Here is a 15,595-nt window from a genome sequence, read left to right as displayed (position 1 = left end):
TATTATATACATATTACATTTAAAATTCAAATTTGATTATTTATTGAAAAAGATAATGAATATATTTAAATTTAGATTATATATGTGAATATTTGATTTATATTTATTTCTTTCTATTGAAAAAAATTAATTAGCTTTTTTAGGCCAAAATTTGAGTAATTTATCTTTAAATTCGAATTGTCATATAAAACTAACCATAATAAACAATTTAGTGATAAAATTAAGTATTTAATTAAAATTTGCTCACATTAGTGATTTAAATTAATTAGCTTTTTACAAAAAAGAAAAAGAAAAAGGAAAAAAAGTAACAGGGAAAAATTCCCTGCGGCGAACCCGATCCCCACGAATCCCCCAGGGAAATCCCCACCCCGATCCCCGTGGAAAATTTCACGGGAATGGGGAATGAAATGGGGAGCGGGGACGGGTATGGGGAATGACATCCCCGACCCTACCCCGTCCCGTGGACATCTATAGATGCATAGGTCACTATATTGGGCCGCATGGTGGATGACTTTGGGAACATGAACTTAAGAGATTGGTCTTGGATAAATAAATGAAGGAAGGATACGTTAGGCATCTATTTGGATGCATAGTAGGAGATTTTTGGGCGCATGGCTGACTAGGATGAAGAATTTGGTTAAGTGTTAGACAATACATAAGTAGGTTAAACTCATCAAAGTGAGTAAATCCATAGAAGAAGGAAGTTTAGACACTTAAAAGGTTATTTTGAACACTATATTGGACACATCAAATACATAAACAAAGCATGAAACAAGTACTTTAAGAAGAGTTACACTAAGCAACCCTAGGAATACTTCTTGGACGCATGCTCTGAGAAAAATAAGAGCATTTGAATGCATACTAGGAGAGGACTGGAGCTTGGATGCATAATTTGAGGTGTGGCACTTGATATCAATACTAAACAAGAGGAAGGAATGTCATATTGGATGCAATACTTCAAGGAGTTAGCTTTGATACATCTTCGACGTAGGATATTTTGGAGGGGATGCTTGGACGCATACTTGAGAATAAGGAGGGAGAGTATGCTTGAAAACTTAGAAAAAATAATCAAGATGAGAAACCATGTTATGAGAAGGAGACAAAAACAAAATAAAGAAAGAAAAAGAAAAAGTTAGGCGCATGGTTGGTCCATGCGTCCAAACACAAGTAGGTTGGATATATGGTGAAGGTGAAGCCACGTAAGTAAGAGTTGGAAGTGAAGGTTTGTGAAAACCGCAGTGGAAGCGGATCGGGTCCCAATTTTTTTATTTTATAGAAATGTAAAAATTTAAAGACAAAAAAAAAAAAAATGCATTTGACAAAAACAACATGCTTTAAACAGAAATTAAAGAAGAAATTAGGGTTAGGATAACACTTATCCTTGAAGTCACAATTCCTTCTACATTCTCTCTCCAACCGATCATGATCTCTCCTTGGACAATGAACACCAAAAACTCAAGACTCCAAGGGGCCAATTGGTTGGACGACATCAAAAGATTTCCAAGGTATTCTCAGTAGGGTTGAGAAAACACAAGAGTTGTGGGCTTTGTGGTTTTTTTTTTTTTTTTTTTTTTTTTTAGAGGGAGAGAAGAGATTTTTGAGAGAAAAACAAAAACGCAGCATGAAGAAAAAGGAGAAGATAGAGAACTTCTCTGTATCAACAACGAAGAAGCAGTTCTGCATCGCACCCTTTTCCACGATTGAAGAGAGAAAATTAAGGGGGGAATTATTTTCGTAACTCTCTCCTTTAATTTTATTAAAAAATTAATTTAAATTTTTTTATTTAATTATATAATATATGTAATTATATAATAACTGGTTTACTATATAATATATTAAACTATATGTTATATCTAATATAACATATATAAACTATAGTTTATATTATATCAAATATATAAACCTGCAATATTTAATATGAATCATTCAAATTACATTTAAACTATAATATTTATATGAATCATATTCATATAATTAATAATTGGTTCATATTCAAATATTTATTTCCTCTCAACTAATACTTTATATTATAATATATCAAATACATTATATTAATTATATCAAATATAATTAATTCCTTAATTAATTTGAAAATTTCAAATTAAATCAAAATTAATTTGATTATCAATAATCCCAATCGAACTACCGAGTTGACCATATAGATATATAGATTGAAGCTCTAATGATATTTGAATAATTAATTACTCTTTAATTAAATTACCCAACTTCCATTAACGGTCAGTCACTCCACTAAAGATCGACAGCTACACTTTTCGTACTACAGATATATTTCTGTGTCCATTAGATATAACCAATCAATGGTGCATTGACTCTTCACAAATTGCTCGTAAGTACAACTAGGCCAAAAATTATCATTTTGCCCATATAGTTACATCTAACTTCTTAAGTACCACTGATCTCTCTAATGAACAATAAGTCATAGGCCAACTATGACCAAACCCCTCTCGGGCCAAGAGAGGGTGTGGCGCCACATTGTTCAAGCCCTGGAATCAACCCTTAAGGGAGCAATTTCTCTACTTCCTCTAACTATAAAAATGAGTGAATTCCTTCTTGTATAGCTGTATTCCTAACTCCCCAATAAGATGAATCCCCAAAATGGTAAGCATATTGAGTCGGCTAAACTGATCACTCTCACCCATGCAGATCAAATGATTGCCTTCATAGATAGGAGTTCACAACTCACTCAAGATTCAGGTTAAACCACCTATAGTCATCTTGGTGAAATGTAAGTATTTTTTATCAGCGGTATTATATAGTGAGACTAGTCATTTTGTGGTTTGATCTTATACAAACTCTTTGTATAGAACACCTCTGCTCTCATGTCTCCACATGAATGATCAGGATCAGATCATTTGTAGCACTTTATAACAATTATAACATCTACAAAGTGAATTGTATTTGTATTCTCACCAGGATAAGGTACCCAGCCTTATTCGTCTATTACAAACCGTTTAGGTTATCTCTTAAACATAATCCACCTGTATATCTCCATATACAGGTTTAAGGTACAAAAGATAACTTGGATCTTAGTTTATTGGTTTTGTGGGTTAATGCTACTAAATGTCAAATAAAATGTATCTGATTTTATTAGATAAATAAATCGTTTGTACATTACAATTACAAACTACGGAACCCACGAGATTTAGGGCATCAACTCCAACAGGAAGTAGGAGGTAGAGAACAGAGAAGAAAAGTTGGCTAAGTATGGGAGGAGATGGCCGACTCTGAGGTAAGGAAACTTTAGGAGTTACACTTAGAAATGTGAGTTGGTGCATGCATGGGAGGTGGCCAACTCTGAGGTAAAGACAACTTTAGGGGTTGACACTTAGACAAATTTGAAGGAGGAGGTGTCAAACAAAGAGATGAGGTGAAAAGTTTATAAATACCTATTGGGGTTGATGCCTTAAAGTCTCGTGTCCTGTAGTTTATAAACAATTTATACGAACACTTGTGATGTATAATATATGATATTTTACTTCACTTATTGAGTTTGCTCAGTTGTATGTTTTATCTGCTTTACCACAAACCAATAAACTAAAATCTCTAGTTGTCTTTATGTAACTTAAGAATGTATGTGGTGACATACAAGTGGATCATGTCTTGATATCTTGTCCAAACCTCCTCGAAACGAAACATATTGGATATTTTTCTGAAAACATAGAATAGGCCGATCAAAGAGGAAAATCTCTAAAGTTCGGTGATCAGACCTATAAAAGTTAAGATGATTAGTGAATATATAAGGATAGGGAGATACAACCTGATAGCCACCCACACAACGATCAAGACATTTCTTAATGGAAGCTTCTCTAGGTCTTCTATTCATCCAAGTGAATTTTTCACCGTTGAAGCTTAAGTCCTTTAGATTACAATCATTAAGGGCCGACCAGAATTGACTATTTAGAGCTATAGAATGTTCACAACTCCCTACTTTATCATCTGCATAAAGGATCTCATTAAAGTCACCAACCACAAGCCAAGGGAGGGAGGACATGCCACTCAATCTTCGTATCAGCGTCCAAGAGAGATGTTTATCAGACTTTTTAGGTTCGCCATAAAATCCAGTCAGACGAAAAACGTGAGATTGCTCAGTAACTTTGACATCATTATGAGACTTAAAGAGTGAAAAGAGATCAATGGTGATCTCATTAGACTAGAAAAGTGTCAGCCCGCCACTGAACTCAACACTGTCTATAAAAATACCATTGGGAAAATTCACGAAATGTTGAAGCGCTTTAATTTTAGATTGCACAGCTTTCGTCTCCATAAGAAAAATAATTTGGGGATGATGATGTTGCACTAATTCCATTAGTGCTTTAAACGCACGGGGATTCCCAGCCCCCAGGCATTCCAACTTAGAATTTTCATTATGCCCGGTAGGCCTGTTCCACAGGCTCTATCAATTGTATAATAGAGGATGAAATAAAATCATTGCACAATTTTTTGCTTGAGAGAATAATCTTATCCTTATATGAAAATTCATTCCTTTTTTTGCACAGCTGACCTACAATTCTTCACCGTGAGACTGAAATTGAGCAACATTAAGAGAGGTATGCTTCCATTGTTTTTTTTTTCTCACTATTTTAAATGGGCACCGACTATTGTCCCCTGTTCTATAAAATCAGGCCCAAAAGAAGAGTGGTTCTTGAAAAAACTCATCATGGGTAAGGACTTTCTCCACAGAAGAAATAGGCATCTTATTAAAAGAATCAGAATTAGGGTTTAATATAAGGACTTGGTCTAATGGGCACATTTACAATTGAGGCTCAATGTCATTATTGCTATCCATTAGGTCTACTAGGATTTCCTTTTGTAGATCTTTACATAAAACTTTTTTAGCCATTGGGGAAGTAGATGCAGAAATCTCCACAATAGCCGCTGGAGTGATTTTCTCTAGTTCTTCCCTATCTTCCGGATTTTCAAAATCTATATTAAAAGCATTGATTGTGGATTCCAAGTGCAGATTGTAACGTTTGGGGTTGATTGATTTATCGACCATTTAGTCACCATAATTCCGTTCCTGACGTTGCTTTGTTGTCGCGAAAGATTGAGCGCTCACCTTCACCAGTTTTAAGAAATCAATAGTCACCTGCGACTGAGTGGGGGAGCCGTACAGGGGCGAGGTTTGCTGTCGAAGAATCATCGTCAGAATTAGGTACAATCTCAACTCTTCCAGATCTGTAACCACCTTATTCTCTACGCATTCCAAAATACAAACGATATCATTCTCTACGAAAAAAGTATATGTAGGAAACTATTGGAACCATCACCCTCCGCTAGACACGATTTGACAACAGCGAACAACCAGAAACGACAGTGGTCAGAAAAATGAAACATGCAAAAAGGAAACTTGTTACATGTTGAGTGTGTAAGCAGTTCTACAAAATTTCCACGTCAATCAACCGGCTGGATGACGGAGGCGGCGTGCACGTGTGGGATGTCTATCGTACCTACAATTGCCTATGTCCTCACTCCCTACAAAATATGGGTAGCCCTTAGGGCCCAAACCCACAACTCAAGGTGAGAGTATAAAAGTGAGGTCTCACTCCCCAATCTTAGCAATGAGGGATTCTCAAAATGTCTATTTCCTTTAAAACTTAAAATTTCACCAACAATCCCCCATTTGAAAATTAAATAAAATATAGGAAAAACATTTTTCATCGAGCAATATCAATCTATACAACATTGTGCATAAGCAAAGGTGTCTTGCAACTTGAACCTTTACGTAGTGTAAATGATTCAGAATATACTAGAGTAACTCATGGTTTTGAACTCTATCTGTAACAACATCTCACACATAAGATCGCAATCAAGCTAACTTAACTTTTCTCATCTATGACAACACTATTTGCTTTCGCAACATTAAAGTGGACCATCATGTCCAGGACGTGTTCTTTAACAGAGGTTCCTTCCTTCATGTAGGAATCGTAGACGTATTGATGAGGACGGCTATCCAAACATCCCTTGTAACGACTCCAAGATCTCTCTAGCAATGGTCATGGTTTCATGTTTTTTAGTAAGCACATAAGATATGCTTGCTAAAGTGTAGGCTCTGGCTTTTTCATTAGTCCTGACCCACTTTTCATAGGCATCCAGAACACTTCGATTTACATTTGAACTGGGAAGAGGAGGACATTCCTTCGTTAAAACGAATCTCAGGTCATCAACAACTAGTATCGTATTTATGTTTGATTTCCAATTTGAATAACTCTCACCATTGAAGTCATCGAAAGCTAGGAGTTGAATTATCGAGTTTGACATGCTGAAACATAAACAAATTCTATCAGAAAAATGCATTTAAATCCAATTTTAGCAAAAGTAATAAAGTACCCAGATTTCTTTATGTATTTGCAACGATACTTGACTGAGTCAAAATAGATACTATCGAGAAGTAGTCAAATACTCATTCATCAAAGCAAGACATTCTTGACTAGATACTAACTCCATAATAAATCTTTATTCTATTAGTTATTTAGTTGCCGTTTTCGGTCAAAAACTTACGAACTTACTAACTCTTAGTAACTCTTGTAAGTGTGACCCTCCATTTTTAGATTTCATTGAACGATATGAAAAAGCTCTCGAATTGGAAGACAATGTTCAAGACTGAACTAAGAAACCCTATTTATTTATGATGTTTTAGTTGTTTCGAATCCTATGTTACAACCCTTCGAGGGGATAGCCGCGAAAATGACAGTAGGCACAACATAAGATTCTCATGGTTCAAATTAATGGAAGAGATTGTAGGATGTGTTGACACATTTCTTGCACCCACTTACTATGAACAATTTTCCCTATTCACCTTGTTATTGACCCACACAAATACTTTTCGAATGAAGTAGTCGAGTTAAAAGTAACACAAAGTCGAGCATGGATCTCACGGTGTGAACTCTTATGGACGTGAGAGCTAAAAATAACATATCATATATATTATTAATCTCCCACTGAAGTGTTCTAATTGTTTGGATATATTCTTTTACTTAGGAATATTCTGGCTAAAAAACAATCCTAAGCCTAGGTGGTTTATCTAAGTATAACGATTATATTTTGATTTTAATCTACGATGTCTAAGTGATAAAACCATTTTATTATCTCACACCGCTCACGAAAGTTCACAAAATTGGGTCAAAAACACTCAATAATTCAACTATAATCCCCAGGCAGCAGCTGTTCCGTAAACCGTCAACTTAAGTACCTCCAGCCTTAGACAGGATTATAGACCGATTTGAGTTTGTAACCAAAGTTTTACAAAACAAAATAACCTATTTTAACTATTAAAATAATTTGTTATTTGTTAATCCTAAATGAGCACGCTGCTTATCTTTGTTATAGATTTTAAATGCCTAACTCATTTTATAACTCTTTATAAAAATGTAGACATGCTATAACATACATCAAGCATTCCACTTTAATATAACAATTATGTTAAACTTATGAAACCGTAAGTTTTATAAAGACTTATAACTATTTATAACTCTTTATAACTATTAAAGTGGAATGCTATAACATACACCTATATCATGCATACTATATATTATAATTATTTATAACATACTTTTAATGCATGAAACATACTTTTCTATGGTGGGATTTCAAATCTATATAGCATACAATATGTAAATACAAGATTTAATTTAGTTACAACATACATCACATGTATAATTAATTAAACTAACAATGATCTGAACCAATTTTGGCATTTTAAGCAAGCAAATAAGCTAATTATTACAATAAAAAACAAAAAACGGCTTCAAAACACTTCTGGACCACTCGAATCGACCCGAACTGAACCTTCAAAGCTCAAAAAAGTGTTGAACTGGACCAAGAATGGTTGAACCAAACCTCCAACCTGCTAAACCGGTCGAACCGGACCAACCTCATGAACCAACTCCTCGCTCGCGCACATTCTGGGCTGGGATGAGCAGCGTTGTAATGCTCTATCCCAGTGTTGCAACACCTCGGGCTGAGAAAGAACAGTGTTACAACGCTGCCTGGCAGTAACATCATTTTTGAAAAACTGCAGCTGACCTGTCTTGCTTCTATCTTCAATTATAGCCTAATTACAACTCTATTGACTCTAACAAATTTAAAGACCCTTAAACACACATTAAGACCCATCAACCAAGAGTCAATTACAATAGTTACAACAAAATTGAAGAGTAATCTAATGCCAAAACTGGAAAGACACCATATCAGCAACCATTTCATGCATGTTAAGAAATTCACCCACCATACTCAAATTAATGTTAATTGAGTGCATGTTTTGATACCAATTATTAGAGTACATGTATAACATGAAAGCAAACAAAATCATTAGGCACTCGAATTCCATTAATTTGAGTAACAAGCATGCAAACTCAAAGTTTCCAACAGTAGGGTTTCAATATGAATACATTTGATGATTTCCACTTGGTCCTTGCAATCTCCACCAAATTGACCTTCAATTCTTGTAGTAGACCACCAATAGAATATTCTCTACTAAACCCCCTTGGATCGAGCAGTGGAACTCCAACTGAAAGAGGATTTGGATTGGATTGAATATTTGAACAGAAAGCTAATTTTTCTGTAGGAAATTTCATAAATTCATTTTGCATGCCTCAAATTCAAATAAGTTTTTAGGTATTTAATTAAATTAAACATGCAAAATTAATTAATGGATATCTTGACACTTCAAAATCCACTAATTAGGTGTTAACAAAGTGGAAAAAGTGGGATAATTTCACTTTGTAGTTTAAATTGATTTTTCAAATTTAATTTAATTTAATTTTGATTTTCTAAATTAAATTAAATTCAATTCAATTCAATTCTAAAACTGAATTATAAATTGAAAATGATTTGTTTTTTTAAATAATTAATGAAACAAATTAAATTAAATAATAATTTAATATCAAATATTAAATTAATGAAACACCTAATTCAAACGTGAATCCTTATTCATGTACTCAATATTTAAATATCTTGAATTCTCCAAATCCGTTTAATTTCAATAAATTTAAACATTAATTACATTGAATATAATTATCCAAACTCTAATTTGAATTTAAGTATTTCAAATTCACTCAATATTCTAACATAAGGTTTAATCTTTTTACGAACTAGTAGACGGACCTAATGGACCTACAGATCATGAGCTCCAACAATTTGAGATTAATTGGCTAAACACTTTAAACCGAATTAATCAATGTTTGTTAACTACCGAGACATACCACTAAAGCACAGTAGTTACACTTTCCTCACTGTAGATATATTTCTGTCCACTTGATTTAACCATAATCAGTAAGTTGATCCTTCACAAGTTGTTCGTATTTACAGCTAGGTCAAAGTTATCGTTTTACCCATGATACATCTTGCTCATTAAGTCTCCATTGATCCTCTTTTGAATAATTAGTTTATAATCCCACTAATAAACCAATTCCCTATCTGTCATGAGAGGGGCAGACCCCTTTGTTCAAGACCAGAAGTCAGTACTTAAAGGAACAATATATACGGGTAGGAGTGAACTCCGTCTTGTAAGACTATGTCTTCAGTTATTTATCCGGTCTTACCCCTAAAATGGGAGGTTTATTGAGCGGTGATGTCGAATCACTCTCACCTATGCAAATTAAAGGATAATCCCGAATAAACAGGAGTTCATAGTTAGCTTAGGATTAAGATCAAGTTATCTTAGGTCATCAATTTGAAATAGTCAATTTTAACAGCAGACGGTTGTTATAAAGAAAAGTGACTATTTCATGGTTCGATCTTATGCAGACGTCTTTTGCATAGGATGACTCCACTCACATGTCTCCACATGAACGATTTTGGGATCACATCGTTTGTATCAATACAAAATGGGTCGTATCTATAGTGTCCCTAGAATAAGGTGTCCAACCTCATCCATATATTTATAGATCATTTTGGCTATATATTTAAAACTTGATCCTCTTTTATGTCTCTACATAAAATTTAAATATTCATATTATAGCCATGAGTCTTTTATTGGATTTATAAATAAATGCAGTTTAATAATTGTTCGATAACACTTTTATTGAATGAAGTCTCCATAATACATTTATAGTGAATAGATTATGTTTAATGTTTACAAACTACGAGTTTTAGGACATTCCCAACAATTGATTATATTGTATTTGTTTTGTTTTAATAACCCTAAATCCAATAAACTAACATCTTAGGTTGTCTTATGAGTCTTGAACTGTATGTGGAAACATATAGGGATCAATGTTCAAGATATAGCCTAAAAGGTCTATAATACATGAATAAGGTTGGATACCTTATCCTGGTGACACTATGGATATGACTCACTTTGTATTTGATATAAATGCACTGCTCAACACATTCGTGTAGGTGAATGGGGTATCGACCGAACCGCAAAATAGTAACCACTAGATGAACACCGTTGACTAGTTAGGTTTTTATTTCGATAGGATGGCCTAAGCAACTTATTCTTAATCTTGAGTGTAGTATGAACTCCCGTTCACGAGAGATTGTCCTTTGATTTGTATGGGTGAGACTGGCCAGTTTGCCGACTCAATAAGCCTACCATTTTAGGAACAAGACCGAGTGGGGAGTTGGAAACATAATAATACAAGATGAATTTCATTCCTTCCCGACTTTAGGGTAATTAGATGAGTGTTCCTTTAAGTGGTGTCTCCGGGACGTGAACAAAGGGCCCTACCCTTTCACTGGCCTGAGAGAGGTTTCTATTTAATGGTTGGACCATAAACAGGTTGGTCATTAGAAAGCAATGGTACTTAAGGACACAGAGGTAACCCAGGGGTAAAATTGTAATTTGACCCAATTGGTGTTACGAACACTCGTGAAAGACTAACTTGTTATTATTGGTCTATATCTATGGACACAGAAATATATCTGAAGTGAGAATAGTACAGTTGTGGGTCTTTAGTGGAGTGTATCCATAGTTAATGAATATTGATTAATTTGGTTAATGAGTTTAGCCAATTAATCTCGTATCGTTAGAGCTTCTGATCTGTAGTCCATGAGGTCCCATTCCTAACTCGTAAAGGGAATTGAGGTAATCATGTCTTGAATTGAGTTTGAAATGTTCAAACTCACTTAAGGAAATAATATAATATATAATGATACATTATAACGTAAAGTTTATATTTTTTTTAAACTTTATAATATAAAGTTATTTTTGGATATGATTCAAAATTAATTTATAGGAGAATTAAATATTTGAATGAGTTCAACTATTAGTTTAATGTGAATTGGATTCATATTAAAACTATAGGTTAAAATTAATGTGTATTTGATGTACATTAAAACTATAGGTTATAAGAGCAATACAATTGAATATGATTCAAATGAAGGTTAAATTAAATATTTGATATTTAATAGAAGAATTAAATAATATTTAATTTAATTTAATTAATTGAATTAAAACTATAAATGGTGTGAGAGATGTTTTAAATTATTTAAATGAAATCATTAATTAAATAATATTTAATTAATTATTAATTATTAATTAATTAAAAAGATAACTCCCACGTAGATAGTTATCTGAAATGTGGGTGATCCCACGTCCATCTCTTTCTGTTGATCAAAAGCATTGTGTTTTTTTATCACAGATGAGACACAACACACAGAAGAGTTATGTGATTACTTTTTCTCTCAATTTTCCATTCTCCAATCTTAATTCTTTTATGGTTCCCACAAATCACACCTCAACTCTCAGAAAATAGGGATGTCACTCTTGTGCTAGTGTTGATTCCGATTAAAGGAAGATTTGGCCGTTTCATTTGAGTCGTCAATGTAAGTGAGATTTTCTATCACTTTACTCTATATTCTCTTATTGCATGCTTAACCTAGGGTAATTTTATACTAGACAATTTCTTTGTTGGTCTCTAAATATTTGTTTGGAATTTCCTAGTGTATAGGTCTTCAGAAATCTCAAATTAATAACTAGTTTGGTTCTATGATTTCTGTTGCGTCAAAGCTTTCATCCCTTAAATACTACTACTACTAATAATGATAACAATAATAATAATAAAATTAGTATAATTCTTAATTTTAAGCGTACATTATTATTAGGATATTTTTATTAGATAGTAAAATAAGGGGAAAAAAATCTAAAAATATATCACATCTTTAAAATATTTGCAAATATGGAAGTGTTGACTAGTCAACTTTTGATTTTTTTTTTTTTAATCTTCAATTTTGTCTTTCATTATCTTGTCTTATTGTACATCTTCTTCTTCCATTTCTTTTTTCTTCTTCTTTTTTTTTCTTTTTTTTCTTTTTTTCTTTTTTCTTTTTTAATTTTCTTTCTTTTCTTAAGTTTTTGCTTCTTTCATTTTAATTTTTTAATTTTTCTTATTTTCTTTCTTTTCTCCATTTTTTGCTTCTTTACTTTATTATTTTTATTCTTTTATTTTTTCCGATTTTTGCTTCCAATGTTTGCTTCTTCCATTTTTTAATTTTATTTTCTTTATCCGGTTTTTGCTTCTTTCCTTTCTTTTTTATTTTTTAAAAATTTATTTCCTTTTTCTGGTTTTTGCTTCTTTTCTTTTTTTTTTCTTTTCTGATTTTTCTTTCATTTTTCTAATTTTTGCTTCTTCTCTCTCTCTCTTTTTTTTTTTAATTTTCTTTTTTTTTATCCAGTTTTTGCTTCTTCTTCTTCTTCATAAGAATTATGAGGCCAAGTTTTGTAACCAAGACTTTAAAGTACTCAATTCATAAGTGACTTAACACCAACAGACCAAACATCAAGTTTGATTATTATAATAAAACATTAAATATAAATAGCAAATGAAAAAGGATTTCAAAGAAACTATTTTTTTAGTCCACAAATTTGAACCATTTTTAGAAACATTTCTTAAAAGTTTGAAATAAGAAACAAGAATAGTTATTAAAAAATGAGAAATGTGAATGACATCAGACATGCCAATAATTTTTTTTTTCTTTTTATAGAACTTTAAAAATATGATGTCTATCGGAAATAAACTTGAAAAAATGGCATAGATGTCCTAAAATGACGGGCACAAATTGAAATATTTGTATATTTGTGTACCCTAGTATTGGTTTACAAAATCAAACGAATAAGAAGGGTTTCGTTTGGCTATTCACTGTTTTTACGGAAGTGCCCTTGAGAGGTATCAGAAAGAAAATGAACCGTACAAATGTCTGTAAAGGACAAGGAAAAGGACAAGAAGGTGGTCAGTAGCTATCATTGATAGAAGTTACCACTGATACCATGTTATCGGTGATAGAAGCTAACACTAATAGCACGTTATCGATGATACAAGCTACCATTAATAGCACGTTATCGGTGATATAAGCTACCACTGATAGCATGTTATTAGTGATAGAGAGCTATTATTGATAGCATGATATCAATGAGATCATTGATAGCATCTTATCAGTGATGTTATCAGCGAAGAAAGCTATCATTGATAACCACGATATGAGTGATATTAATGATATTGATGATATTGATGATAGAATTTAGGTGAAATCTATATATCGAGTTTATTCAAAAGTTCACACCTAATTATAAAAGTCTATCATTACCAGCTGTGAGTGTTAATATTTCAAGGTTGATTATAATTAATGAAAGTCTATTAATATAGCGTCTGATAGCTGCTATAAGTGATAGCCACGATAGAAAATTATTAGTGATAGCTACTGTGTTGATCTTTCAAAGTTGATAGTCATTTATGAAAGTCTATCATCGAGAGCCACTAATAGTTTTCCATCACTGGTATAGCTCAATCTTTCAAAGTTGTTGGTTTTCTTTCAATGTTGATAACTACTTATAAAAGTCTATCATTGATAGCCACCGATAGCATTAACTGTTAATATTTCAAGATTGATTCCAATTAATAAAAGTGTATCAATGATAGCCACTAATAATTGAAAGCAAATTAAAAGCTAATATTTCAATATTGTATTAATATCTCTCAAATTGAAAGCTATCATTGATAGCAACTATCAATAATAGCAATGATAGCACCTATTAGTGATAGCAGCTATCAGTAGAGATCAGTGATAGCTTTCAATTTGAAAAAATTGGAAAGAAGAGGGCAAAATGATGGTTAGGCGTGTGATTTTTAGTCTTTTACCATTTTTTATTCTATATATGCAATTATGTTATCCTTATAATACACAATATATTATTTTGGGTTTGAATTCCATTTATGCAACTAGTCCTTATTATTAATAATAAACTTGTAATAAAATATTACATACAAATACCTAAAAAAATAACTTTATTTTATGTCTCTGTGTGTATATTTTGGACATGATTGCCATGGTGTCTATCTAATATAAAATTCAAATTAATGATTGATAATGAATATATAAATTATTATTATTATTAGATATTTTATGATTTTTGTTTTTATACATATAGGTATTTTATTTTTTTTAATTTTTTTTAAAAATATGATCTCTTCTTTAAAAACACTTTATTTAAACAAACATAAAAAAAAAAAATTCTTTCTTTACCTTGGTAAACTAACAAAATTATTTAACTAACCATTTAAAAGTTTACTTTGGAATTTTAAAATTAACATGAAATTAAAAGAAACAAATAATCCTATAGATTGGTAATATTAAAAAAATCAATCAAAACTGTATTAGAAAAAAAAAAAGTATAAGTCCAACTATTAACGTATTAACATAAAACAAAATTCTAAAACACATATGGAGAAAATGACTAATACATGCATTTATAATTTATCTTTTAGATGACGTTTTTATCCATCATTTATGTTTTGGATCTAAACATTTAGATCTTTGGAATGACCCAAAAATATTAGTTATTGTAGCTTTTTAAATAACGTAATGATCCAAAAATATTAGAGATCGTAGTTCTTTTTATGAAAAAATCAATTGACAATCAACGACAAAACTAATTTTTTTAAAAAAATGTTTAATAGTAATAATGTAACATACATAAACTTTACAAACAAAAACAAAATCATTATTATTATAAAAATAATTTGAAAAACCTATAGCAAAAGTTGATACCTGTGATGGATAATATTTTGTTTGAAGAATCTTTTTTCTTTTTTGCATGCTTAAAACTACTTTGCATTCATACAAATCATTAAAAACTTCGAGAGAATAAATCGTGACATGAGAGAGAAAGGACTTAAGAAGAAGATACTCAAGTTTTGGTAGAAAATGAATAAAGATTAGATGTTTATCAAAAAAGACGTTACACTATTGAAATTCTATTAGTAAATATGATTAAATGTAAAGATTTTCAATATTCTAGCTTTTCATATTCCAACTTTTCAAGATACTCATACTGATTATTTTCCAATTCATAGGTTAATTATGCATCAAAATATTATATTTAATTGAAAATTTTGATAATATATAATCTACTTTTTATTTTGTTCTAGAAAAATTAAAAATTAAAGATAAGATATGAGTAATTATAAATCTTGAGAAGATAACAAATTCAAGGAAGATTACCATAGAAGTTATTTAATGTCTCGAGTGGGGTTAAAAATAGCAGTAGGTGAATTTTAATTAGTTTTTATTCATAAATGGTAGTTTTTTTTCCTAGGGATGCCCATTTACCCCGCAGTGACTCTGAACGCAGCGGAAA

This window comes from Benincasa hispida, chromosome 9, assembly GCF_027475165.1.
Source record: "Benincasa hispida cultivar pf3 chromosome 9, pf3_genome.v1.1, whole genome shotgun sequence".
Taxonomy (NCBI): Eukaryota; Viridiplantae; Streptophyta; class Magnoliopsida; order Cucurbitales; family Cucurbitaceae; genus Benincasa; species Benincasa hispida.
The sequence above is the reverse complement of the archived record's forward strand: the minus strand, read 5'-3'. Positions refer to the sequence as shown.